The sequence below is a fragment of the Lissotriton helveticus genome, chromosome 5_1 (genome assembly GCF_964261635.1).
Source record: "Lissotriton helveticus chromosome 5_1, aLisHel1.1, whole genome shotgun sequence".
Classification (NCBI taxonomy): Eukaryota; Metazoa; Chordata; class Amphibia; order Caudata; family Salamandridae; genus Lissotriton; species Lissotriton helveticus.
Window position 1 is genome coordinate 1,920,879,054 of NC_136065.1, and position 26,396 is coordinate 1,920,905,449.

Genomic DNA, 26,396 nt, shown 5'->3' on the forward strand with positions numbered 1-26,396 from the left:
CAAATGAATGCCGCTTATGTACATATACATTGTCATTTTCCACATATGGACTACATGTTTCAGTGGCAAACGATCTTCATGAGCAGCCACTCAGATCCAAAGCAGTTTATGCATGATTGTGCTACTTTAGAATCCCGAAAATCATTCTGTTTCCAGAAAAACAAATTGTCATTGTAAGACTGTACACAGTAAAAAGGGCCACTCACTATAAGTGTGGACAAATCAGAGTTTGCATCTTCAAGAGCTAAAAGTAGAGCTCACAATTCAGCCAATTGAGCCATGCAGTCACTGAGGGATTGCGTTTGAACTAAGGTAGACTGAAAGGCTATGTCCATTATTGCACCTATCACAATAGCGCAAGACGCAGAATAGGCTTGTTTAGAACCAATGGCCAGTTGAGCTGAGCCATCAGTGTAGATGATACATTTGTATTGGTCAAGAAGAAGAAACGTCAAAGGCAGAGGGTGAACCTGTTCATACTGTCGAAATTCTTGAGTTTGTAATGACGGGTCAAAAACAAAATCGACATCAGCTGACGTCAAAGACGTAGCCAACTGGATCCATTAAGGATGCCGAGCTTTAGAATTAGGAACACTAGCTTTCATGACCGCTTCTGAAGCAGGCCGGGAGAAATGACAAAAATGCGTTGACCTGGTGAAAGAGGGCATACTTTTAGAATAGCCAGCTGCACAGCAGTAAGAATTTTCTCAGTGGAAGAGAAACGCAAATCTGTCGGAGTAAACAAAACTACAAAAGTAGCGTTTCTCAAGACTAGATTTCTTTAAATAGCTGCTTCTCAAAGCTCCAACATGGGGCATAATGAACATTATTCTCCACACAGGATAGTTGTTTGTTATTACATGTTTAATTTCATTATTTTTCTTTTTTCTTTTGGTATTTTGGCAGACGGAAGAAGTAAGCGTGACGAGTAGGCGCTACACGAGAGATTGCGCCTCAGTTCGCATTGAAGATGATGTGTACATTGAGAAGAAACCTCCCCTATAATACACCGTAAGCCTTAAGAATAACATGGATGCTGCCTGGTCAGCGATAGGGCAAATTAAGCCTGACAAGGACTAACAAATACAGAGGTTACCGGAGGAGAGAGGACTCCTTCAGCATCCCGTTAAGAAAATCAAGTACAACAAAACCGATAGTGGCGCTAATCTCCACTAGGACCCTTAATACATTGCAGGATACTATAACATAAGATATTTGAAAGACCTTATCCTGTGAAGCGAGGCCCACTATAGGCATCTATTCAACCAATTGCCCATTGAGCACACAAGTGTCTTCATAGAATATGATACAGATAGTAGTCACAGAATTTTCTCCCCCCTCCTTCCACCCGTTACAAAGTAATAAATAACAGGTCCTGAAGAAGATGGTTTTCAAATAATTATACCATTGAAACGTACGTCAACCAGAGAGAGAGTGCGACACCCCAGCTACCAGCACAGCAATCAAGGGTTGATTTTATCACCCGGTTTTTCCATCTGTGCATGCAGTGTTGTTCTGGGGTGTAGAGTGTGAATGTATTGAGTGCAAGAGATATGTTTGTAGAGTTGAGAGATATGTGAGTGTGTGTGGGGATGTGTTGGATTAATTTGATAATATTTCATTGAATGTGACGTTAAAAGTGCTGAAATTATGAGTATTCAATGTAGAGCATTATTTGAAAAATGATGATAGTCACTTTGTTGTAATTGTATATATATATATATATATATATATATATATATATATATATATATATATATATATATATATATATATAACGCTCAAATCCCTCCACATCGGGAAAGAAAAACAGCACTCCGGTGGTGACAAGCAAACCAGCGAGTTTTTATTATTCGCAGCAAACAAACGTTTCGGCTACCGCCTTCGTCAGTGTTTCGACCAGCGAAAACATGGTTCCGGTTTAAATAAAGTATTGTGTGCGAGAATAAACATCAACAAGGGGCCAGCCCTACCAACGCCAAGACGGACGCCATCTTGGAATGGGTTCCTAATATAGGAGCTGATGCAAGATCGTACCGTGAATCGTTAAACATGCATGCAGAATGGGCGATAAACAATCAAATATGTATGTAAACATAAACACAATAGAGCCATTGCTCCTTCTAGAGGAGATGTATAACAAGCAACAAACATATACATTTAAATATTCACATTTCCGTTATTTTGAACCATGAACATATGTTTGGCGTAATTCATGTAGCTACAATCCACTGTAATTTATGACAGCAAAGGTTCAGTTAGTTCATTGTGATAACAGTTCTAACAGACCATTGTAGGAAATGAAATAGTGAAGTAATCATCAAAACAGCACAGACAGTCAAACGTCTATCTAATAAGGAACTGGAAACACTAAATAGTCCAAATACTTAAATGAAAATATGATCTTCATAGTAGATTTCAGGCACAGTTCATAAAAGTCCGTAGTATATAATCAGTAGATAATGTTGTCCATTTGGAAACCGAAGTTATGTACAGGAGAAGGAACTTCAAAGGAAAAAGCAAAAGATCTGAAAAGCCCATGTTCAATATCAGCAGATCACCCATTCAAGGAAATACTAATATACAATTATAGGCGAAGACATAATCATGTGTATAGACAAAGTCCATCTCCTGCCCACAGTTAGAAATCAAATCAGTAGCAATGGCAACAGGACTTGTGTATGGTGGTCAATAATCCTCCACACATCATTTCAGAAAAGACATTTAGATGTTAGCATTTCATTTTCCGAGATGAACTACCATATCCTCCCCGCTATTCGTGCCCTTAGGGTACTTCGTGGACAGATCGATAATATACCTAGATTCGAGACGTCTCAACCTTCTTAGTCTGTCCCGCCCCGTGGATTGTATGGAACATGGTCTAGCCCGAAGAAGCGTAGTTTATTCCTGTCTTTATTGTGATGTTCAGCAAAGTGCCGTGCTACTGGATAGGAGGGATCTACTTTATCTATAGCCCTGAGGTGCTCCAACACTCTTAACTTGAGCTGATTGATAGTACCTCAAGCCGCATGGACAAACCAAGCAGTATACGGCATATGTGGTACTACAGGTAATAAATTTGTGGATCTTATTTGTTCTATCTGCATCAGGGATGTCATAGTGGAGAACCCTCCGGCTATTCGCACAAGCTTTGCATTTCCCGCAAGGGAAGATCCCGCTCATTTCTTTCAAGGTATTAGGCTGGGTAGTAAGGGGTTGCAGATGGCTATGCACCAACATGTCACCCAAAGACCTGGCCTTATTAAAGGTCACTAATGGGTATGGTGGCAGGTCTTCTTTTAACACTTCATCTGTAAGCAAGATGTGCCAATTTTTGCGCATCATTGCTTTCAGTCTCTCAGCCCCAGCGGAGTATGGTGTAATCATCCTAAATACATTTTTGTCATTTGTATTAGTCCCACCTAGTTTCTTTTTAAGCAGGTCTTTCCTAGGGATCTTTTTCACTTTCTTTAATGTATTTTGCAGAAGTGGCTCGTCATACCCTCTAAGGCGAAAGCGGGCTAGGCAATCCGAGGCAGCCGCCTCGAATTCCTTATCTTGGGTGCTATTTCTCCTAATCCTCAAGAGTTCCCCATAGGGGATACTCTTGATCAGTTTAGGTGGATGTGCGCTTGTTGCAAAGAGAATAGAGCTCCCCGCTGTCTCCTTACGGTGCAGCGAGGTCTGGACATGGCCGTCCTCAATGTACACCTGTAGGTCCAAGTAGTTGGCTGCCACCCCGCTAATTGTTCCTGATAGGTGCACATTGTAGATGTTATCATTAAGGGAATCGATGTATTTTCCTGCCATGTCCTTGGTCCCTTGCCACACGATGAACAAGTCATCTATGTAGCGGTACCAGTGTACCACCTTCCCGCTTTTATGTCCCTCTTGGTAGGTCCTGGAACCCGCTCCTCCCACCAGCCAACGAACAAGTTTGCGTAGCTGGGGGCGAAGCAGGTGCCCATCGCCGTACCAGAGGTCTGCCTGTAAAGCCTATCCTCAAACAAAAATTTTTTATGAGTTAAGCAGAAATGCACAAATTCAATCAGCATGGTATTATGTTGTGCAAAACGGATTGGACGTTTGCCTAAGTAATGTTCCATGGCAGTCAGTCCGTGGGTATGGTCAATGATGGTATAGAGACTGGTGATATCCATCACCAGGAGTAGATAATCCGGTTGCCAGTCCATTTCAGCCACTTTAACAAAAATGGGAATCAAAGCATTAGATGTCAGCACCAATCTAAAAAGTACCCTGACAGTATTGATATAATGGAGAAGGTGCTAAGGGCTGAGAGTACAATTCCCTATACTCCCTTAATTTAGGGGTGGATTCGAAAAACCAACCCCCAACAATCCAATAACACACCTTTGCCCAGCACACTTCAAAAACATTTGTTACAGATAGACAAATCAATAACAGTTTTTTCAAATTTACGAACAAGTCGATGTTTTTAGTTTACAGTAGTTCTTTATTGTTCAATCTTTTAAAAGCCTTTAGACAGCATCACTTTTGGAACCGCCAACGCGTTTCGTCCCATCCAGGGACTTCTTCAGGGCTTGAACAGTTCGTATGATCTATACTAGATGGTATTGTCTTGTAAATCCTTAATGAGGACAATCTACTGCGTAAGTTTCTAGTCAAAGACCCCTTATGTATTCGCAGTTGCAGTTTATTTAATTTCACTTTTTTTTCTCTTCTTTAATTCATGTGGTATGGGACTTCACATTTATTCGTAGGATGGTCAGTTTACGAAGGTAACGACCCGGATATGATAAAGCGGGTCCGGAAGAAGGGGTCCGTCGATCGTCTCGGCTCCAACCAGGGATCACCTCGAGGTCCTCGACGGACCCCTTCTTCCGGACCCGCTTTATCATATCCGGGTCGTTACCTTCGTAAACTGACCATCCTACGAATAAATGTGAGGTCCCATACCACATGAATTAAAGAAGAGAAAAAAAAGTGAAATTAAATAAACTGCAACTGCGAATACATAAGGGGTCTTTGACTAGAAACTTACGCAGTAGATTGTCCTCATTAAGGATTTACAAGACAATACCAACTAGTATAGATCATACGAACTGTTCAAGCCCTGAAGAAGTCCCTGGATGGGACGAAAAGCGTTGGCGGTTCCAAAAGTGATGCTGTCTAAAGGCTTTTAAAAGATTGAACAATAAAGAACTACTGTAAACTAAAAACATCGACTTGTTCGTAAATTTGAAAAAACTGTTATTGATTTGTCTATCTGTAACAAATGTTTTTGAAGTGTGCTGGGCAAAGGTGTGTCATTTCAGTCACTTTGTTCAAAAAGTCCTTAGAGTCCTAGACGTAAGACTCCAAATTCATGACAAGGGGAAAGATGTCGTTATCCACAAATTTTGACATATTTTCTGTCAATCCACCGATAGATGCCACAATGGGACGGCCAGGGGGGGAGGTATTGTTTTTGTGCAGCTTAGGCAGATGATAAAATGTTGGCGTCATTGGATTGTTGCTGCGTAGGAAAATGTGTTCATTCTTTCCTAGCATCGAAAGGTGGTACCATTTCAAGATCAAATCATTATACTCCCTGATACTAGATTCATATACTTCCTTTGTAGTGATGACATAGTACTTGGTATCAGAGAGTTGTCTCATGGCTTCTATATGGTAGTAGTCCCTTGTCATTATAACGACATTCCCCCCCTTATCCGAGGGTTTAATGATATATATATATAAACTTTTTAAGATGCAAAATACCAAAAGTGAAAAAGAAAAAAATGAAATAAAACATGTAATAACAAGCAACTATTCTGTGTGGAGAGTAATGTTCATTATGCCCCATGTTTGAGCTTTGAGAAGCTGCTATTTAAAGAAATCTAGGTCTTGAGGGAATGCTACTTTTGTAGTTTTGTTTGGTCTTTTTTCCCCCTGCTCCCTGACCTGTCAAGTTATTTTTCTAGGGGGTTGCCTTGTTAATTCAAAACTCTACAGGACTATACAGATGCGATAGATAGGAGATGGGAACCGTGTTACCCTCATTAAAAGTCACGTGAGTGAAACAGATTGAACCGGGAACAATCTAGATAACCAAATTAGTTGTATTTAATCTAGTTTGTAAATACTGTGTTGCGAGCAAATCTGATTGTATTGTAACATGCGCAGCACTGTGGTGTGCTTCGGTAGCCAAGAGCAAGCAGAAAAGGAAAGAAGTAACAATGCGTAAAGCAGCTTGATATGCTGATCATAATCAGGAATGTATGTTCTGCCAAAATTTTAAAAACCCAGTAGAAACTGTAACTATTTTAGGCTAGTTGGAGGTTGCAGTTGAGCACACTTCCCCAGAAAGTGAGGTGCTAAACCCCTACCTTCACTTGTGAGTTCATAACCAAGAAAAAGTACAGCTAGAAATGCTATATGCGATTTCGCAAAGTTGAATTTGTACCCCAAAGCTGCAAATCGAGTTATAATGTGATCTACTCATGCAAGATGAGCATTCAGTTTATCATCCATCAGGTATATGTCATCAACATATGAAAAAGCTTCGGGATCAATTTCATTTAAAAGGGACACGTCACGTGACGCAAAAACTCTGGGGCCATTATTATACCAAATGGGCAATCTCGCAAAGTGCTTCTGAGAGCCTAGAACGCTGAATGCAATTAAGTCACGGCTCTCTGAATCCAAATTGTGACTGAAAAATCCGATCGAAATGTTCAAAGTAGTTTTAAACTTTTTGCGTAAATATTAGTAACCAGTTCTGTGGCATGCGTATTTTGTACAGCAAAGGTACGCGTATGACCATTCAAATGTCTGCAATCTAAAACTACGCGATATGAACCATCAGGTTTCAAAAGAGGAAAAAGAGGATTATTAATCGCAGAAATACAGGGTTCAATTACGCCCTCATGTTCCAATTGAGTACGAATTTCTTTAACTGACGCTTTTGCGTCACGTTTAATTGGATATTGAGTTTGAGGCTGAGGATTTGAGCGTACAGGCCCAACATGAAAAGATTAATCCTTATCCCAACCCGCTTGGTTGCGATATAAGGCCGGGGCTAAGGCAAGAGCCCACTCCGAAGCATAAGCATGCTTAGTCTCTTCCGGGACATATTAAGAAAAAGAAGGAATAATCACCTCCTCGCCTTGAGGAAAAGCAAGATCGAATGGGGGAGGCCAATCCACCTCCGGTAATAAAGTGGCATGAGAAGATGTGAAATTGTCCCAAATACGGCATTTATGTTGCATTTAATATCACCCTTTTTTTGAAGGTCTACGTGATAAAGTCTCCCTGGAGGAGATACGTGGATATCTGCGGTTTCTACAGTTATAAACGTGTCAGTTGCTTTTGCCTCCAGAAACGGGCGGAGGTTCTGCCTCACTACGGTAACTTCCACCATGTTGTTGAGGAGAGTCACTGCCCAATTCCTGTCCAGGAGAAGCGTTCTCACCGTCTGGGGCATACATCGCCATCAAGGCAGCAACTTTTTTCTTCTGAAAAGGGGCTCGATACGGAGGACTTTCATGTCAAACTGGCGCTGCAGGTCCCGCTTGAATTGCGTGGACTCGCTTTGTCTACGATCCTGACATCCCCCTCCACCAAAATGTTGATCTGACAATTCCTGAAAGGAACAAGGAGAACGGTAATCAGGGACCTGGCACCTCTCTGGAGTTTTCATTTTAGAGCGATCATGGTAAACATATCTACGTTCAGAAGCCTCAGGTGGTGGTGACCCAGCACAAGACTTAGGCTTCCGTTGCTGTTTATTTCTGTCCCATGTCTTTTTAGGAAAGACTGGACGTCTGTCCTTGTCAGGAGGTGACTTACCTTGAGATTGTGTAGAAGGTCTAATCACCAAATTATTGCTACCCAAGGATGTATACACATCGGCAATAATAATCAGTAACTCAGCATCGCCGAAAGGCATTGGCGAACATATAAGCAAACTGCCTCACCCTTAATGTTAGAAAGAATCATTTCGGAGACGACTAGAAAAATACCCACTAATTTCATCCCCAAATTCAGTGCTGGACCAGCCCTGTGTTCATTCTGTATTCACTTCCGAACGCTTGGCATTAGACACCCCATAGCACAACACTCCCGACCCTCTCAGGTATCGCAGTTACAGGACACACCTTTTCTGCTCTCACTCTCGTACCAGTCTACAATAAGATTAGACAGAGAAAAGTGTAAAATGTTTGTTTTAACTGATGTGCTCTATTATGCAGTATATGTGCGACAAAAAGTAGAAAGATGTCTAACACAAATACAACCAGCATACCAAGTAGTCTGTAAATCATAAAAGGCGCTGTCATTATATAAGACAGTGAGACCTAACTCCCCTCCCCTGATTATATAGTAGAAGATCTCTGGGTGTTTAGCATCAGACCCTGTACTTCAGTCTATAGATGGAAAATCTACTTCACAGGTGCTGTCACGCTCACTTCTTTGGAAAGATCCCTCTCCAACTATGTGTTACCCACCTGTGTATACCTATATGACCAAAGTACATGTTCCCAAACAACCGCTGCATCTGCATGTTTTGTCTAGGTGCTAGGGCCTGACCAGAGCAGAATAACAAGGGGCATTGTTATTCGACCTTGTCTGCAGTGTTCAGACTAAATCCCAGGAAAGAGCAGAATGCAAAACACCAGTATGTTCTGTGTGAAAATTACAGTGCGGCACAAAGCAAAAATACGTTTGTCTAGTAACATGCACAAAGCAGAGGACAATCTGGCATGGGCTCATGCTAACTTATGGAAAATGACAATGGCTACCTGGACCATATGACACTTCCTCACAGGGAGAACCCAGAGAATATGCCTTTCACCCATCACCTCGGAAGCCCAAGAACATGATCTGCGACATTCCCCAAGGTTTGTCCCTCAGCACCACCCTGTTCAACACCTACATGACTCCCTTGGCCAACGTTATCAGACAGGATGGACTGAACATCATATCCTATGCCGACGATACCCAGCTCATCCTCTCAGTATCAGAAAATCCCTCTGTCACACTGACAAACTTCTGCAGGAGCATGACGAACATCGCTGACTGGATGAGAGACAACTGCCTACAACTCAACACAGACAAGACAGAAGTGCTGATTTTTGGGAGCAACACCTCCCTATGGAACGACACCTGGTGGCCCCCCGAACTAGGACCCTCACCTACTCTGACCAACCACGCCCTCAACCTCAGCATCATCCTGTGTGCCCAGTCCGGCCCTGCTGCCTGGCCCAGCATGAATCTTGGATGTGGACTGCCCTTAAACTGATAAAGTTAAGTGTCTGAAAATACACTTGTGGTGAATATCAGAAAGGAATGAATGTGTACCTCAATAGTTAGCTTGTCCACAGGAGATGGTTGTAGTAGGATGACGGCATCAGAGATACGGTGATATTTATCATTTCTGTGTGTTCTTTATGCCCTGCACAATGGTTTGTCCGGCAACCTTTCATTGGTTATTTTTTAAAATAGGACTCACTTTAATGATCCCAGTCCAAAACAAGCATTAAAAATGCAATAGGTCTCGCCCTTAATTAAGTTAAAGCCATTTGCTTTGCTTTACAATACCATTAGCAAAGCAAATGGATTTAACTTAATAAAAGGCAAGACCTATAGCATTTTCAATGCTTGTTGATTAGTGTTAAGTCAGCAGCGAATAATGAATTTTCACTGCTACCCGTTGGGAAAACAAGACATCCAGTGTCTTCCCGGATGTGGGAAAGTTATAGAGGGTGCTTTGCAGCCTTGTCCAGCAAACTGAATGAAAGTGAAGGGAAAAAAGCAGTCTGGTGGCTTCAAAAGGGTGAGGGGGCGCACGTCTCATCATAAACAGAAGCTCTGGAGGATAACAGGAGAGCCACAGATCCAATAGGTCGCTTCTTTCAATTACGTTACGCAGCCTTCTGGCTTGGCCATTGCTCTTTGGTGGTCTGCATTGACAAAAACAACAAAAATATTTTGTTTGGCGAACTGTTTTACAACATACGGCACAAAACACGCGACCTTGCCTTCAAAAACAGTTTACACTCCCAAAAGATGCTTGATGTGTGTGAGAATCTTGTGGTGTACAACAGCCCCCCACACTCGATATTATCATTTCGCATCGTACTTTCTAGGACTCTATCTTTCACTCCTCCCCTTATCCCAACAAATATGAAAATAGAACGGATATTAAGAGGCAATGAGAATAGCAATGGGCTGGAAACATGAGGCAGTAGATCTGTACTGTGACAAGCGAGTACGTGCTTGATAAAGAGAACATAAGGATGCTGGAATTGTAAGAATGCAGCAGTTTTACGATATCAAAATGTGTGCAAGTGCTAGGTGTATGCGGTCGTAAAGCAAGGGAGGAAGTAGCCGCGCAGTCATGATGCATGGGGGAGTACCTTCTGCACAGCAGACCCACCGTAGGTGTGGCAGAAGGGGCACTATGTAGGGTAAACAGGGAGGTGTACATTGTTACAGTGTCGGGGTGCAGTAGGGGGTCTACTGTCACAGCGGATTAGCACTGCCAACTAAATAGTGACATAGTAACTAAATAATTTCCGCTGCAATACAGGGGGCTCTTTAGTCACTCGAAGTAGCGCCTGCAAAATGAGCTGAATACTACTATCACACAGTAAAGAAACAGTAGCTGTGTACTGTTACAACTCAGAAAAGCCACCATTGGTGCACACCCTCGAAGCCAGGCGGATCCGTAGTTGTACAGCAATGACACTCCGCCCCTCTAGGCGGGCTCTGTCCTGACATTAGTGATTGACTGTAGAGCTCTTTCACCAGGGTTGATGACCGGTGCCTTCACTACCGAAAGACCACCCACTTCACCGCGACAGGCCCAACTCTCGCACTCTTGAGCGAGCAGGGGAACAGAGGAGAGGAGCTGTCTGGGGGTCTGTTATTCCCCGGTGTGGGAGAGCCTGCAAGGTGGTAGATCAACCAAACTGCAGCCACAGTACGGACCCTTATACTTGCAGCACAAGATCACACCCGGCTCTGATCCCCATTCTCGGCCATTGACAGGGTACGTGTGACAAGACACGCCACGTCACATGAAGAACGGATGGGGTCCCTGGCCCAAATGGCATTCCCGCTCAAGCCTTCAAAGCTGCTCCAGCATTTTTTGCATCCATCCATACCCCGCTATACAATCATTCATTCTTCACAGCAATTTTACCAAATTCTGGAAAGGCTCGGTCTTATTTCCAATACACAGGAAGGGAGACCATTCGAACCCTGCTAAATATAGGCTCAAAGCCCTGTTCGACATTGAAGCTAAGGTTTGTGCCCGCCTATTATTAAGGGACCTAGGGGCCTGGGTGGACAAGAACGGTATCCTCCCGCCTTTTCAGACTAGCTTCAGGGCAAATAGTTCCACCATGGACAACATCTTAGCGCTCTCCTACCTCTCGAAGCAAGATGTATTGAGTAATAAGCCGCCCCTGTTTTGCTGCTTCATAGACTACTCCACGGCCTTCGACAGATTCAATCGAAAACGGTTATGGGTAAAACTCGAATCTTGAGGTATCCAGGAAACCGTACTAAAAGCAATAAAAGCCCTCTACAAGTGGACATGGGTCCGGGTTAACCTAAGTCCAACAATAGTAACCGCAAGAATCGAAACTAACACCGGGCTAAAGCAGGGATGTGTTTTGGCCCACCTATTATTTGACTTGTACGCGGCAGACTTGGGCCAGCCTTGAAAGACGCCAGCCTAGTACCACCGAGATTGGGGAAGTTGGCCCTGAGAACCCTCCAGTATAGGGAAAATACAGTGGTCATGGCCCATACTAGGGTGCGGCTCCAAAGAGCATTAAATAGTCTTGCAGTGTAAAACAAGGAAAACAGCATACAGATCAATGATAGCAAGACCAAGATAGTAATCTTTGGTAAATACCTCCACAAAAAACAAGCACCATGGTCTTAGGGTGAGCACCAAATCAGGACAGCTACATCCTACAATTACTTGGGGGTATGGGTGACGGAGAGGGCCACAGCAGCCAAACACATAAAGGAGTTAACACCGAGAATTAACAAAACAATTCTGTCACTCAGACGTCTAAGCCATCGCCTAGTAAGTCCATCTATAGAACACATGCTGACTGTACTTAGGGGAAAACGATTTCCAGCAATTACTTATGGTCACTTAGCCTTCCCAGGAGCACTTGAGAAAGTCATCAATGCGGCCCAGATAAAAGCTTACAAGACCATACTACAAGCTCCCAGACAAGCAAGGAACACCAGGCTACGGCTGGAAATAGGACTGAACAGACCGGACCTGGCACTACAGGGGGACCTAATAAAATATTACATCAGAGTACTGAAAGCCCCTGAAAACAATCTTAAATATTTTTCTTAACTAATTTTCAGGGCGGAGGACTCCCCATGGCACTTCAAGTTGGATCAAGCAATAGACCAACTGAATATCGAGGCAAAGAGCATGCCCCTTCACGAAATTCCTTACTCTGCCTGGGCCAAAGCTGTGTAGCGCCAAGTCCAGACCATCTTGTTTGAACTGGATCGATCATCACTCCGGTTCAACTCTCTCACACTGGCCCTGGATAAGTCATATACTCCTAGGAAAGTTCCACCATATTTGCGAGGCTCACTCTCAGCCCAAGCAAGAAAGAAAATTCTGTACTTGTGCCTCACGGCCCTCAAGATTTCAGATTTCAACCCAAAATGGGCTCATACAGACATCATCTCCTGCCGGTTATGCAATTACCACAGAGAATCCTGGCTACATCTCTTATGCTGCTGCCAAAAGCTGACCAGCGATCGTCGTTGTTTGCTGCGCCCGGCCCTAAGGGACATGGGCCTCAGAACTTGCAGTGAGGCCTCGGAATGGTGCTTTTCAGAAACCACAACTTGCTTACTTGCCAGAGTTGGCAAGTTTACCCATCAAATTAGAATTGCACTTGATTCCCTTCAAAAGGCCGCAGATTTCAGGGTCCCTGTCATTATGTAAGGAAAATCATCTGGTGCCCCAACTCTGTTAGTTGTCACCTTGTAGTGTAGTTCCTATATTCCCAATAGGCTCTACGCATTGGAATAATATAAACAGCAGTGTAGACGTAGGACTGAGGTCGACTAGGTCTCTACTGACTATATTAGACTTAATTAGTTTTGCCAGCTAGCTCAGAGGTCACTAGAAACGTTCTCGTATAAACAAGGAGGAGTTTAACTTCCCTGGATAGGCAAGAAGGGATTAGCTTCTGACAACCATAAAACATGACAACTTTGCTCCCTCAGAATAAGAGTGTATCTCTAGAGTCGTGTGAAAACAATAGACAACTATTTTACTCAGTCAATCGTGCATACTTAGTTTCACCAGAGTGCAGAGAAATAGAGAGACGGGCGTTTTCAATAAAAGGTGTTATTTATTGAGCAGTCTTCTTTCTCATGCAAGAGAAATGAATTGCCACAATTGCAATACTTAGTATAAAGTAAAGTGCGTACAGTAAAAGGAGTATTATAAAATAATACTGTAAAAGCATTGATATGGTTTCTTAGCCATATGATACTTTAAAATGGATAAAATATATACATACATAAAAACATTGACTAACGTACTCAACTGGTGCTTCTAATCTACGCCTACCCTGGTGTACCTGACCTAAGCCTAATACGTGGGATGGAGTAAGTAAGTTGCAGTTTAAGTTAAGTTGGTTTTTGCCAAGGATCTGAATCAAGAATTCTCTCACGGGTTTAGTCAGCTCCGTACCTGGGTAATAGAAAGCAGGAGGTCTGGTATCTCTCTCTCAGGACTCGATATCCCAGCAACCCGCAAGGGCGGCTGGAAACACCGGAGCTGGATTTTCTCGGCTGGAGAAAAAGACAGCGTCTTTCTCAGTGCGTCAAAAGGGAGGGGCGGCGTCCGTGGGCTCTCGCATCAGCTGGGCTCTCGGGCAAGTAGATAGCCGCTCTGCTCCAAACCACCGTGTGTTTGCCTAAGGCAACTGTTGGTATATTTATACCTGAAAGGTGCCGGGTTTGACGTAAGGTTGGACATAAGACGTCAATAAAAGATGTCACTAAGAACTGGCCGTTCTTTCAGTGCTCGCAGGAGTTCTAGGACAAATCAAAACAAAAGCATGGGGAATTCCCAGGTTGCTGAAGGTTTGGTTTGTTTAAAGAACGCGTTGTACTTTCTAGGAGTCTAGGGGAGTAGCCTTGCCGTATTTGGACTGCATGGGCTATTACTAAATATGGATATGATTCTTATGCCTTTATAAGGATATTATTTATTATAGCCATATAAGGGCATAAATCGGGAATATCGAATTAGGGTCCTAGATAGAAACACAACAACCTAACCCAGGGGTTTTTCGGACAGACACTGGAATCATAAAGTGAACGTTGGGCATCAAAGGGGGCACACTATGAACTTTTATCAATGACAATTGACATCTTGGAGGGAATGACCCTGTTGGTTTTTTACATACCATTGATCGCTACAGGAGTAAAAGTGTGAAAGGGTTGGTGACCCAATATTTAAACTCATTTTTAATTTGAAGTTTTAAATTGACATAAAGCAGTAATTAGAGCCCATGTACCCATGGTGCTATTTTAAAGCTGGATCCCGGTTTGCTCCTGGGAGAAGGGTGGTTGGGAGGGGGCATTGTTCATGTGTTTTATACTGTGAAGATTTTAAGTAATCACACAGTTAACAATAAAAAGAGATAATGTCACGGGATTACATCACACACTACTCAGTGCGCACGCTCCTGGCGTCTTTCAGCTGCGGGGACGCTGCTGTTCGCGCACGCTAATTAAAGTAAACAAAGATGGCGTTGGGCTGTCCACATGCGCGTGCATTGTTTGATAGCTCCGAGCGCTTGCACATCTTGAAACGATTACAAAAGGCCCTTGCATGGCGAGGGCAGCGCTGCGCACTGATAACGCCGATGTGACCTAAAAATGCACAATTCAATGACCCAAGTCAAGCACACAACACAGTGCTAAATTGGCTCAATACAAGTCCTTGGGTTCATATGTACTAATTTGTGCCATGTGAATGTGGCATTGGGTTGTGCCACTGTAAATACATGCACTATATTATGTGCTTGGTGTATTGCATTGTCTAACGTTTGTTTGTTGCTCCACTGGGCTTTGTAGCATGTCAATAGCTAGGGGTGTGTGAAGTTGTTTTGCTAGTGGATGGTTCTATCAATGTATTAGGACTACCAAGAGTTTAACTCCGACTTTCCAAACAAATTTCTATAACTCCGCCCACCCCAAAAAAATGCTCAGCCCACCACATATCCTTTTTATTACATTGGGTAAACTGTGCAGCTTATTGGGGATCTCAAACTCACACCGCCCCAGGCATTTCTGACTAAGCTATGACCATGTGTTTACCTATAGTGATGCTAATAAGGAATGTGATCACGTGTCTTGAAGCATACCATAAACTGCAAGGGACCAGCCTTAATGCAGTCAGTGTGCCAGGCATGAACCAGCTAAGATAAACAGCTGATCGGTCAGTGTGTAAGTGAGTCAGTGAATAAGTATAGTTTCTTCTACCTCCCTTGGTTCTAGGTTGTACACGGGGAGTTGATTCGATGCAGGTGTGCAGTGTTTATTCTACCACATGCTTGGTTTTCATTCAACCATCTTCAACTGAACAGAGAGATTGGGCAGTAACTTCAAATATATGTCATCTTTATTTTTGGGAAAAAATCATTACAGTTCAAAAGTAAAGCAAACGTGCAATACTGCAGAACTTGATATAATAATAACAGTGAATTGTGAAAATATCAGTACAAAACAATCTGCATTAAATCAGGAATAACTGTACAAAAAAGTATTTAAGAATATATTTTGCTGTGTAAATTAAGAAAACACAAGATTCATAAATTGGTTTGAACGACGATCCCGTATAGAACATACGCAGCTTCATTTACATAATGTATTAATCTCACAGTGCATTGTTGAAAGAAAAATCCTTCTTCTGATTACAGCTATATGAATCCAAAACACCGCCACGGTTAAGCTGTTTTTCAGTTCCTTAATAACATATTACAATTTAAATAATCCGGTGCAGCCTAACTGTGTGGGAAGGTTTTTACGTTATTATGTGCTTGTTTGTAATTTCCATCTGCTGATTAATTTCTGCATGCCACTGATCTGATATTCTACGCTTCCCTGTAAGTCACTCTTGGCTAAGCAAAGGGCAAGTTGCATTCTGGGACTTGTAGTTGTACTTTTAACTCTATCAGATAAATCCCAGCAAGGTACTAGTAGCTATAAAGCCAGGACTGGCTGAAGGAGGGACTACTTAGCAGCTAGGCACGTACACTTACATTCTATGCCTCTTAAACTATTGGGTGAGCTAAAGTTCTCTTCAAAGCGGAAGCACATGAACATAGCTGCAACGTTTCCCAAGTCCATGCGTGATGTGCCGCTCCAGCTCAGATTTTTTTCCTTTGAATTCTGGAACTTCGAGTCTCGTTTTTACGGTGAATTAAACATGACTATAAGTCCCCAAATTCTGAGAAAAAACCTGGACTGGAGCCACACATAACGCATGGACATGAGAAACTTGTCAGTTCTTACGTCAACATAAAAATTGGTCGCACACAAAAACCTGTAGAGACACAAATGCACACCGATACAAATAAATACACTAGCCACATGCAAATGCCGACACAAATACACGAATAAGTAACCTATCATGCGCACAAGCTACAATATAATCACAAATATATAAGTACTTGAAAACACACAAATACAAACATTTGCATAAAAACAAGAATGCAAACGCACATACAATGATGACCGCACGCACAGATACAAACACCATTTTATGCACACAAAAAACACACACCTTTTCTACCAGTGAAGTTATATGCAGAAGTTGCAATCATTCGCCCACAGCTTGGGATAGCTGTCAGTTAGCCTAGTGCCATGAACAAGGCCTCCAACCAGCTGTCTTCTTCTTCAACTGCATTTTGCATTATGTGACTTGTAGTTGCCCTTTTTCCATTCAACGTGTGATATTTTAGCACACACAGTGTGTTCCCCTAAAAAGGAACGACAAATTGATGGAGTCATGCACGATATGGAGGTGCTTAGCAACTATACAGGTAGCAAATAGTTTTAGAAATACTACGCATTAGGATTGGGAATCAATTATCTATTCCCCATATAAACCACTTGCAGTTATAAAGGAGAATGCTTCATCTGCATATATGCACACCTTCATTGATTTACACATGCAGTAAATACAGAGTATATTTCTGTAGATTATATACATCTGTTCTGTTCATATACCACTTGCCATTACACCAATCAGGCTGCCTCTGAACACATGTACACCTACAAACAGCTTGTCATCGTACTTTGTGAGTAGTGTCCCTTAAACAGAAGTAGATGTCAAGAGACAGAGAAAGAACACGCTGGAACATCCCTTGCGTGCTCTTGTCTTTCACCACATGTCTCAGTACGTCTTGGTAGAAGTCCGATTGAACTTTCAAAGTAATCGAAATTCAGACTGTCAAATAAACATCTGGCATTCCAGCTGCTGTAAATGTATTTGCCAACAGTGTAAATCTGTGCCAACAAAGGCCCCAGGTAAGCGATATCATTAGTGGTTAGGTTGTCCATTGTGGAAGCAGACGACTTGTAGTCTACCTTACCCTACTTCACCATGTGTGATCTTGGACACGTCACTTTGTCTCTGTGTGCCTCAGTAGCCATAGTTGTTAAACACGGGAGCCCGTGAAACAGGCAGAAGACCACAATTAATTGCTATATTAAAAAGTGCACAGGTGCTAGCTGATTGGTTGGTGGTAAATCATCTTGACATACGTGCTCAGAATACCACCATGCCAATTCACCTGCTGGGCGCTTAGAACAGCCTGGTCTCCTTTCGCTGCTTCACCATCTAGGCATAGTCTTCCTGCGCAGCTTTACCATCTCCGACAGCTTCTCCAGCCCTTCCACCAGCCCCTCGCCATTGGTGGCACAGCAGGCCTGCATGTGCCACTCGTGGCCCAGCAGCTTCCGCAGCCCCAGCTCCTCCACTAGCGCCGAGGGACTCCGTGCTCCAGGAAGGTCCTGCTTGTTGGCCAGGACCACCAGCGGCACACCCCGCATCTCATCATTCTCGAAGATAGCGTCCAGCTCTGACCGGGACTCCTCGAAGCGCTCAGGGTCGGCGCTGTCCACCACAAAGAGCAGCCCGTCTGTGTTGGTGAAGTAGTGCTTCCACAGGGCTCGGATCTTGGTTTGGCCGCCCACGTCCCAGACAGTGAAGGTCACACCCTTCATGGGCTCCACCGTTTCCACGTTGAAGCCGATGGTGGGGATGGTGGTCACAGTCTCGTTCAGCTTCAGCTTGTAGACTATGGTGGTTTTGCCAGCGGCGTCCAGCCCCAACATCAGGATCCGGGCTTCAAGGCCATAGAAGCTCTTCAGCGCCTCGTGGAGTGTGCTTAGAAAGATGCCCATGATGCCAGCCAGACACCAGAGCTCCAAGAGTCTTCTGTTAGTATCTGCGAGTCTCTGGAGAACTGGGCGCAGACAGTCTCTTTGCGGAGATCGCCGCCGTATCTCTCTTTCTCCTTCTGGTGGTAAACGTGTCTTGATGCACCAGAGTCGAGGTCGTGCAGTCCAAATAGTAAATTAAATGCTGTCTCTTCCTCTTGTGATCTGGACGGTAGAGAGAGCGCTCTGATAACACCCGCTTCATTGTCTCCCTATTTATAGCGAGGAGCTCTCCTGAGAAGTGGTAATTCAGGTTTCATAAGCTCCGTTTGATTGGTTAAAGGACTGAACGAAGTATTTCAACACATCATTGCTGCAAACTCTGTCAGTGCATTGCTGGAAGGCGACCTGCTGGAACTGTTCACTGCTTCCTGGAGCAACGTGTGACGTCACAGGAACTGATACCGCGTCAAATGAAACTGAAACAGCGACAGAAATGGCAGGAGTCTTTCCGATTGGTTAAGAACCGCCTCCACCGAAATGTCTGTCAAATATCTCCGGAACTTAATACAAGCGTGTATGATAATACTATTTTTATGTTCAGTTTACACAAAGTCATCTGCCTTTTTAGGTTTTGCCCTACGCATGCGCTAGCAAAACCTCTTGAGTTCTATGTCGGGTGATGACCCGCCTCTGTCTATCATTGGCTAGCTCCATAAATGGAGGCTAGCCATTGGGAGACAGAGGCTGTCAATCGCGCTTTCTCTTGAAAACGCGATTCGGGGGCGTTTCGCGGTGTTTTTTAAGCCCCGCCCCTTTGTCCCGGGCCGCGCTGCGATTGGCTGCCGGCCCGGGACACCCCCGTGACGTCATTCCCGGGCCGCGCTGTCATTGGCTGCCGGCCCGGGACCTGACTTGTTTAGATCATGACTCGCGAGAACCGCTAGTTAAAAATACGGGTTCTCACTGCAGTTTGCTGCCGTGTGCATGATAGAACGCGTGGCAGCTGATCCTTCATCTATTGAACGACTGCTTTTGATTCTGGGTAAGTAAGTTATAGCTATGCTGAGCCTTTTATAGTAAACCGTTCGTCTCAGCACAGGACTCATGCTAGACACGGTTATTTTCTTGAAACCCAGGGTGCCATCAAAAGACGGTCCCCGGCACACACGAGAGAGAAGGGCTTCTCCCCCCTTTAACACCGCGGGGCAGGAAGCTCTCCTTCTACACGCCCGCAAACCCACCCCAAACAGCAGTGGGGACTCGCACCATCATCCCAGTGCACCCGCGTCGCTCTCAGTATACTGGTCGTGGTTCCGGTGCTGACCGGTTCTCCAGGTACTCCACAGGCTGTCGGACGGATCAGCTGGGCTCGCCACTTGATCGCCGTCGCTCAGGAGTTCCTGCTCCGCCTTGCCTCACACCAGCTCGCCTTCCTGGGCTGTCTCCTCCGCTGGGCCACCTTCAGTCGTGTTGGTCGCGGACCTGGTTCCAGCCTGATTCGGCCGGTCACTCAGTGGGGTTGCTCGTCCCTGCTGCAATGCACTTCTAAATTTGCTGGACAAGAGTCTCGCACACCAGGCTTGGCTTCCGACGGTTCTCCTTTTCAGACGGTGACACGGCCCCCGCCCTCTCCACAGAAGTTATTTCCTCCCTTCTTCCCCCATCATCGCCTCAGCCAGCAGTTTCCTGGAGGCGATGGATGGAGCCAGTGTCTGATCCCCAAAGTAACAGATGCTGGTGAGTAACTCGAACCCACTTGCCGCCTCCCTCCGGCTGCCCCCAGGCGCCTGCAGCTTACATGCCATCCAATTTGTTACCTACATGCAGAAGGTCAGGGCCCTGCTGGCAGCAGCCTGCCTTCTCTCAGCTTGGGGTACTGGGCCTGCACTGACTTTGGAAAGAGGGAGGGGCGGGCAACGGAGGCTTGCCGAGGAGCACACACGTCCAAAAATACGAGAAAAAAATGTACGTTTTTTGTCCGTTGGAATTAGTGTTGCATGAAGCGGGTCGGATGTACGGCTCTTTTCTTCGTCACTGTGACCAGAGCCAAACTAACTCCTTTCCATTCTCCCACGCTACTGCGTAGAGGAACAGGAAGACAAAAAAAAATCTACCATAAAGTAGCATTTAAAAAAATACTAAAGAAGAAAACGACATGACAGTCTAGAAAGAAAAGCCGCTTGCGCTACAAATATCAAAAGTCGCCGTTTGAATTTCAAACAAAAATGAGCACAAGCGAGCGTTACGATGCCGTTCTAATCGCAGAAGGCGCTATGTTACGAAGACGAGAACGAAAGCCGGAAATCGAAAAGGGAGAGGCGGTGATAAAGAAAGTTAGAGTGGGTGGGCCGGGTAAGGAGAAACAGATCGAAAGAAAGTGAGAAACTGAGGAGGTGCAGGTCGAGCGGGTGGGGGAGTGGGGAGCAGGCATACGTACATTGATGGATGGTTAAATAGAGGCAGGCAGGTGTCAGATAGAGCAGGCAGATATCAGATACCAAATACAGGTCAGATGGGTCGATGAACGGATGGGTATGTGATTGACACAGGGAAGCAAAAAAACATATGGACGAATGGGTTTTTTGATGTATGAATGCCGTGCATTTTTCTGCAGCACGAGTTGCGCGGTCTTCCCCGGACTGCAGAAGCAAGCCCCGTGCATGGCGGACCGCAGCCAGAGCAGAGCTTTGCACACTGGCCAGTTCACTTTTGCCCTGGACAGAGCGTGTCCTGCTGGGCAGCCAGGGGGGCGCTGCTGGCAGTTTTTCCATGAAGTGCCTTGTTGGGTCTGGGTTAAAGAGACCTGATCCGGACCTCACTTTCTTTTTCTCTTTCTGGAAGAGTTTTTGAACTTTTGTGTTTTTGTTTATTTACTTACCAACCGGAGAAGTCTCCACCGCTGTTGGCTGCCATGATGAACAGGAGCACCATGGTGTCCAGTACTCAGACCAGGATACGGACGGACCCTTCTCCAACAACTACACCCTTGTGGAAAAGTAAATTTTGCCATGTTCTGTGTCCCTACGTGTCCTCCATCTTATGTTATGTGTGCATGATTAATATGCATATGTATTCCCCATGTTTGATTAAAGACGCAATTACAGTTGTGTCCATCTCTAGTATGCCAGTTCCCAGTTCTCGTGAATACTACGAATATCAGGCCTATGTAAAGCTACGTTGCCACGTTTCTCAGTGTGCACGTTATTTCATTGTAAAGTCCCCGTTTCTAGGCCTCAAAAGGGCCCGGACACCAGATTCAGCTCCTGTCTCCTGAACCCTCGCTGAGGAGCGATACAGCCCCCACCTGTATCCTCGACCCTTCACTTACTTCCTGCCTCACAGTGCCCGGCTCGGCCTGGCTCTGCCTACGAGTCTGCCAAGAGTATGTTATGATTCTAGTTATCAGTCCAGCCCTCCTTCTCTGCATTCCTAAGCAACTGAATCGCATCAATAGTTTCCGTCATTGTCTAGCCTTTACGTCTCCATGTAGGAGAAATACTGTATTAATGGTCATTTAATATTCTTCATCACGCACTACATGTAGAATAATGCATGCTCCAGTCTTAGAGTCTGTTAGCCTCTCCCCTCCTGACTCTTAGTTTATATCAACATGTCCTCTAAACATTAGATACTAGATAGGGTTTAGGTACATGTCGCCCTGACTCTCCAGACTTCAGTCTCTACTCCTAGCACAGAGTTCATAGCCCCCAGCTTCTCCTAGTAACACGTCATTGTCAGTTTGCGCGCACCTCTAGGTCAGAGGTCCTGGCTCCTTAGGTAGCCCCCTCCATGTTTCCGCCCCATTTATGACATATTCTGTTACGTTTACATCACATGTCTATGTATACGCCTCCTGTTACACCCATTTTCACCCTTATCTTTCGCGACTGCTATTGACCACACCCACTGCTCCGCCTACTGTATTCACTGTAATGCAACTGTTTTAGTATATATGCTTGTGTACTGTTATTAAATGTTACGCCGATTCCTTTTCCCGAGCGCGCTCATTCCCTGTCCCCCCTGCAGGGCCCTGCCATCCTGTTCCCGTGCAGGTTGTCCTGTTCCTGTCCTTTTATGCTGTATTAAACCTGCAAACTCCTACTACCTCGAATCTTGACTCTTATTTATTGAGCTATCTGTTATTGCTATGTCCAGTCAAACCTAGATCCGGTATTATTTATTTATATACCACATAATGGCGCCCGAATAGGTACTTGCCCTTTCCCCACGCGCCGGTGAAGCCACGCCGGCCCCCTGACCCTCTGCAGCCGTGACGGAACCATACCGTGCACGTGCAGATATTTCTGCTTCAAGTATCCCTCAGGCCCACGGAGGAGACGGAGGTGGCGGTCCAGCATCCAGACGAGGCGGTGGAGGAACGCGGCGAGTCCCGACCAGAGCCCAAGCCGAGAGTCCAAGGTCCGAGGTATCCGGAGGCCCACCCGTAACTGAAGTCCGAAGTTCGTCCGTCCGGCGTCGAAGCAGTCCAGTCCAGTCCGAGGCCTTCCGTTCTTGCTGCCCGGTGAGTACCGTTGCTGGGGTAGTATCTAGACAGGGTCAATCTAATTGACTCTGGTCCGTGGGTTTTGGTGGTACACAGACCCAAAACGAAGTGTCCACTTCGGTGGATGCGGGTCCTGACGTGTCTCTTTATGAGACCGGTAAGTTTCGTACTGTTTTAGCAGTGCATCTAGTTTCTGTTCTAGTCAGTTCTGTTCTCGAGAAAATTCATGTATTTCTGTTTTCAGTATTCCAGGTAGTATTCTGTTCGAACTGTTATTTTAAATGTTCTTCATGTATTTTTAATGTCGTGGTATGAAAGTGGTGTAGTTATCGTGTTCATTGTGTATTGTATTGTGTCTAGATTACAGTTCAGTCATGCCGCTATTTTCCAAACTACGTCAGTTGAAAACTAGAAAAGGTCTGTTAGAAGCAGCAGTTCCTGTCCCGCCTAGGGACAGTCCAGGTCATTTTATGTATCAGAAGCATGGCATAAGTGCCATATTATATCTAGATTTATGGGTAGAGTATACCAAACAGTTAGAAGAAAAGTATAGATGGCCCGTATCAGGTACATGGGATGCCGAGTGCATCATGCGAGTAGAAGAAGCATTATGGAAAAAGAAAGCCAGACAGTCACAGAAAGATGCCATCGAGTTATGGCGCAAAGAATCTCATAAAAGAACCGAAAAAGAAATCAGAAAGTCAGAACTAAGTAGAGAATCCTTAGAACGAGCCCAAGAAAGGGAACTAATCGAGATAGGTGAACGAGTTAAAATCGAACAGTCAGACAGACAGAGGCATGCCCTCATTAAGGGTATGTATCCTCTTCTTGCCGAGGGCTTGCCAAAAGCAACCCCGGAGGCATCCAGTAATTTTCCGCCACCCTTAGTTCCGATCAAGCTACGTCACAAACCGACCGCAGCTGATATTTTTATTTCGTCCTATTTGGACGACACAGTCCCAAAATATGCAAATCCGCCAGCTCCTGTAAATAATGTAAATCCTGCTCCTCCAGTCACCGGAGTACCTGCTACGGTACCCCCGGTCCAGCCCACATTACAATTTCCCGCCGCGCCAGCACGAAGAGTATCAGTCGATGATTCTAGTTTAGGGGCCGCAGGAGGAGGTCCTCCTGGTACCCCGCCGCCACACCAACGAGTAACGTTAGTCGAGTTACATGAATGTGCGTTACAGCGTACGCCCAAATATAAGTCCGTTGCAGATATCCGACGAGCCCTTACTGAATGCCGCTATGATCCAGTTGCAGGTGATGATAGTACAGTTATATATTCCATCCGTGTAAGACGGGTGACCGGGTATTTGGACACCCTACCGAATATGAAAGAAGATCTAGACAGAATATATCGTTTCATCCGTACAGGGGATGATCCAGAAAGTATTGGTGAAGCCATGTCTCAAAGGAAAGCTGAGATCCAGCTCATGTTATTAAAGTTTCTGATTAATTGTTTAATAAGAGAACAAGATTACCCGACTAAAGATCCGGCCGAAATGAGAATCCTGACAAGGTGGAGTGATAATATAGCCGAGGGTAAGCACAGAATCATCAGTAGTATAGAGAGTATGTACAAGAGAATTCGTAAAGAAATAATAAAGTTACACGAACAACGTAAAGCAGCACAAGTAAGCGAGAAAGAGAATGACTCTTCTACAGAAGAGGTAGAGGACGAGAATCCCGCCAGAATAGCGTATGTAGGAAAATCGAGATTTCCAGACCGCCATTTACGCCTAGAACACAAGAAAATCTTTCATCATCCAGCACCAGAACAAGGTTCTCTGGAACAAGTATTTCAAGCTACCGATCACATTCTGAAATCACGAATCGGTTATAGTGAGTTAAGTACTATGCATGAACAAGAACTAGTCCGATCAGCAGTCCGATGGATTACTGATTCTACCACTTTTCCAGACGAAATAGTGGCACAAATGTTTCTGAAACTGCCCCCAGCCGAGCAACGACTGGTGGGTATGTATATGATCCAGCACCTCATTACTCTGTATGAGGGTCAACACTCTGATCCAGGTCCGTTACATGATGTCCTGAACGAGTTACTCCAGTATAGATGGAAAGGTTTAGGTACCGATTTAATTAGTGTCATTCTAGAACAGCGCCACAAATATAGAACGTTCCTGAACCCACATTTTGTTCATGTCTCACCTCCAGAAAGTAAACCCTTTTACATAGACAGACAGAATCCGTTACGAGAAGTACACCCAGTTAGGACAGCGGATGGTGAAATGCAACAAGTGTTTGTTTACACTCCGATTACAAAGATGGAACTCTTAGAGATGAAGAAATTAATTCCCTGTCATGACAAAGATCCAGCAGGGTTCCACCGAGAATTAAAAGACATGCTCCGTATGGGAGAATACACGTATCCAGATATTATTAAAATGCTAAAGGTCCTGTTGCCCGCAGGGGTATATGAAAAACTCAAGGAAAAAGAATGGGAGGTGGGAGAGAAAAAGATCGATTGGGCAGTTCTAGAAGCTGAAGATAAGATACGAGTACCAGGTACCGGTCTTGGAGAGAAATGTAAAGAATTACCAGAATTGTTAATACAAGTTTTGCCCAGATTATTAGCCACTAAAAAGGAAGACTGGGATGCAATCTCAGCCTGTAAACAGAAACAAGACGAAGACACTAGTGATTTCTATTCTAGATTTGAGAAATGCTTTAGTATTAACAGTGGCCTCAAGACAAGTAGCGAGTCATACCCTCATCTTTTTGTTACTAAACTAGTCGAGAATTCAAGTCCACAAGTTAAGAACCGAGTTTTGAAAGTCGAAAGTACCTGGCAAGCTAGTACCCCGTCCCAAATGTTACAGATGCTTCAGTATCACCAGAATAGAATCAGAGAAGAGCAAGATCACGAAAAAAAACGTATGAAAGACACGAAAATGAAAGTACTAGTTGAACAATCTGTTCCACAAGACAGTCAGAAGAGGGGTACGAATCAAGCCAGTCATCCTGCAGTTCCCGTTAAAGGGACCTGCAATTATTGTAAACAGCCAGGTCATTATATAAACGAGTGTGCAGTTCTGAAACACAATATAGCTACTGGTAAGACTAAAGAAAGACCACGTCCGCCTAGACAAGAACAAGTTTCACAGACTTCTCAGCCACCGAATGCACAACAGATAGTTTCAGCACCACAGCCTATTGCTGCAACACAGCATGTTACACAGCAGATGTACCAGTATGCTCAGTCCGAGTATCCAGAGTATCAGCCATATTCATGAAACAGCCTAGAGAGGGAGGTAGGCTTGCCTCTTATCGAGATTCCTGTAGATCAAGAGGGTCCCTATGTTCATAGTCAAGTATTAGGGAAAGACAGAAAGTTTCTGATTGATACAGGGGCAAGTAGGACCACCATTAGTCACGCCGAAGTTCCAGGGGCTCCGCTCTCAGGCTCTAGAAATGTTTCCCTTGGATTTTCAGGAAAGCCTAT

The 26,396-nt window shown here is 44.5% G+C and overlaps 2 pseudogenes across 1 annotated transcript in view; both read right to left on the reverse strand.

Moving 5' to 3' along the window:
- Positions 1-15,637: 15,637 nt before the first annotated feature.
- The window catches only part of LOC144756031 (uncharacterized), a 59,906-nt pseudogene continuing 49,147 nt past the window's right edge, over positions 15,638-26,396 (reverse strand). Inside the window, exon 2 of the transcript XR_013595010.1 lies at positions 15,638-17,742. The product of XR_013595010.1 is annotated as an uncharacterized LOC144756031, transcript variant X3 (transcript). The remainder of the gene's footprint in view (positions 17,743-26,396) is intronic.
- LOC144756032 (uncharacterized) lies at positions 17,752-18,586 on the reverse strand (annotated as a pseudogene).